Below are 3,437 nucleotides of genomic sequence, written 5' to 3' on the forward strand. Positions count from 1 at the left end.
CATCAGCGGTCATTGCCGTCCACCTTGATGCAGCCCTCAACAACTGGCTCAGCCCATGGGAGTCTCAAGTGGACAAAATTGTTGCCAAAGTAGCTCAGAAGATTGGTGCATCGTGGTGTAGGTGAGCACATAACTAGGACTTCCCAGCGCCTATTTGTCCAGCCTGCGATACTATGTGACATGCTGTACTGCACATTCTTTTCAGCACTGCAAGGCCGGCAGCTGGACCGACTGCAGGGGCCGCGCACATGCAGGCCGCCTGTTGCCAGTGCAGCATTCTGGAACGTTCCTTCCTTCTGAGATCCGTGGAATAATAACTTTCTTTGCTTCAAAGCAAGTTGCTTACCTTTCTGTTGTGCTCCCAGTGTCCTTACAACAATAACCTACAGCAATGTTTTATTTTCCTTTCCATTCCCCAACCAATGAATACTACGATGTCGATTCTATTTCTTCATACTTTGGTGTGTGCCCGCGCACGCACGTGTGTGTGTATACCTCACTCGCCACTCAAAGTTCTGTTCCCCATCACTGGAACACTGCCTGTTCTTTCAGGACCTGCCATCATCTGCGGATGGGCATTCAATAATTGTATTGTGTGTGTGTTTCATTCAGAATCAGATCCGCTATCATTGCTATTAGAGAAAATCTGTGGGTTCACATCCAGTGCATTTTTAGATTTGCGTGCTTTTCTCGCCACGGGCGCATACATGGGACATTGTGTGTGTGTGCGTCTGTGTGTATGGGGATATTGTCTGTATCGGCTTTTGGTACTAATGTTCAGGTCTGTGCTTGCATGTGTGAACATGAAATTGTTCGGTTCTGTGCATGCTATTGCTATGTTGTATATTATTGTATGTATGTGTGCATTTCCACGAACAGTGTAGACGAGCGTGGAGAGTACATTCATCCCTCATCAACCACTCCCCCTTGGGCTTACGAGAGTTTTTTCTGCGTACCTCTCTGATACTGTATTGATGCCGGCACCTGTACCTCGATGTGTTCCTCTATCTGCAGTCGCCTTTAACCTTCGGTCAAGTTAACGTTTATTGTGCTCTATTTATCGTGCGAATCAAAATAAACAATAATAACACAAGTCGTGCTAGAGTGACGACATGTGCGTGTAGTAGGGTTGATGCGATGGGACGTTATAATTAGGTGGAACAGAACACACATTGGGCAGATTGATTGGGCATCATTGATTGTGCTCAGTCTAAACAGTGAACATAATAATTATCTCCAGTGACAGACTGTAGCGGCTAGCCTCCAATAGGTAGCTGGCACTAGTCGCTACTGCTTGTTTGACAGGTGCCGCCAGAACCCCTGTTGTGTCATGCTATAGATGCACATGCCCTGTTCTGGGGCATACTGAGGTACTTTGATTTTGTTGACTGCATGTAGACAGCATCCAATAGTAGTACTCGTAGACCTTGGCTCTTTGTAGGTCAACCACCATCGCATGGATCGATCGGTGACTATGCACTTGGAGGTTGGAATAGCCCGCGCTGACTCGATTGAACAGATCTTGCCATGGCCCAGGGAGTGAACTCGCTTACTCGACTATCCCGGTTTTAGTTAACCAGCATGAGTGGTGCAATTTGTCCATACCATGTTGCGAGCTCACAGTTGTTTGGGCAGGTTTTGAGCTGCACCACGAAACAAAGCAAAATAACGGCGTGACTGTAGAGCAAGGAAGCGGCGAGACGGCACTTCCAGGACGAGACAGGCAGTAGAGATGTGTTCACAGCACGAGCAACCTCTCAGACCCTGCCGGTACTCCACAGTTACAAGAAAATGTCGGACTGGACGACGCGCCAATGCAAACCTGCTACATCCACCCAGGCAGATAGCTGCCAAACCAGGCCAATGTCGACCCACTGCATACCGGTATGTCAATGTCAAACAGATCCTGCAGGAGAAGACTGGGATGATATTGGCGTCCAGTGTACGGACACCAGTCACATTTCCTGCGTCTTTTGCAGCATACAGGATAGACTCATCACTGTAAAGTCCACTACTTCGTGATTTTTATTTGTAGAATACATGACAGGCGTATTCAGTGTGCCTCGCAGGACTGCGAGATGCTGCAGAAGACCAGTTTCGACCTTTCTGGACCGCCATTCACCGACGGTGGGCTACACGATGCTGGTGGAACTAGATTCCAGTGAAAACCCAAGATTCCTTTGCTCCTGGACGCTCCGACGTGTTGTGATATCTGCCAGGTGCGCAGTAACTAGTATTTTCATCGCTATAGCGAGGACGACGCCGATCGGCAAACTCTCGCTCACAGCCATCACCAGCCTCTCAAAACCATCACTTGGCATCCCCCAGAGGTATAGGAGAAAGCCAAAACAGCTCTCAACAAACAAAAGCTAAGGACGATGGAAAGAGAGCATGTCAAAAAGAAGACGAACAGTATGAAGTTCAAATGGGTTTGAACACTCGTTCCACCAACTATACCACTTTCAATAAATCGTGACGCCATTTTGTTTTAACACGCATACGGTCCATTCTTTCCTCCTTGTAGCAAAATATGCTACATTTGGAACAATAATATGCTAGATTTGCTACTTTATGCGACCTTGTGTCAAAAGGACAAAATATGCGAAAATATGCGCAAGCATATTCGGGCCCTCCCTACTTTGTATTCATGCAATGTAAAACCGTGGAGACAATGTGCAATAAAACGATGAAAATACTTCGAAGTATGAAGAAATAGTGTAGAGAAAAATAAGGATTCAAACAAGTTTTCGTACAACACTCATCAGGAATCGTCGTTGTACTAAAGGACACTGAAACAAAATTGAACTATTATAGAAAATCTAAGTTAGAGAAATTACACGAAGAACAACAGCAGTGAAATTTACAAGTGTGAATTTTAACAATGAAAGCGAGAGCAATAACGATTGCGTGTGCTAACAATAAACAAATGTTTATTTTCCTGATTTCTTCTCCAGTGTATGTTGTATTGCATTTTAAATCACATGGCGCCAGCACCCCTGCAGAGATAGGGGAAGATCCAAGGAGTACGGAACCCGCACTTAGGCGCACTATCACCTCCAGCTACAAAAAACCCCGCCCCCTGCACCAGGGAAGTCGCAGCTCTGTGGCGTCCAGCCCGTCAAATATGCAGCTCTATATGTGGGAGGGATTAATCCTGGCTGCCACGCAGATGGAATTGTACATTGGTGCAGGGATCGGGACGTTGAGGTCGTATCATGCAACATTTCAGAATCCAAATACTTTGGCACCGCTTTTGCACATGTGCTGATAGACGCAAAGGACATGGATACAGTCAGCAAACCCGACTTCTGGCCGTCAAACGTCTCTGCCCGACCCTGGAGATTCAAATCCGATGATGATCGCACTTCAGGCAGAGAAGACCAGCGTCGCTACTCAACGGACGAGAAACAATGACTGAAGTCAGATCAAATCTAAAT

Source organism: Sycon ciliatum, chromosome 1 (genome assembly GCF_964019385.1).
Source record: "Sycon ciliatum chromosome 1, ocSycCili1.1, whole genome shotgun sequence".
Classification (NCBI taxonomy): Eukaryota; Metazoa; Porifera; class Calcarea; order Leucosolenida; family Sycettidae; genus Sycon; species Sycon ciliatum.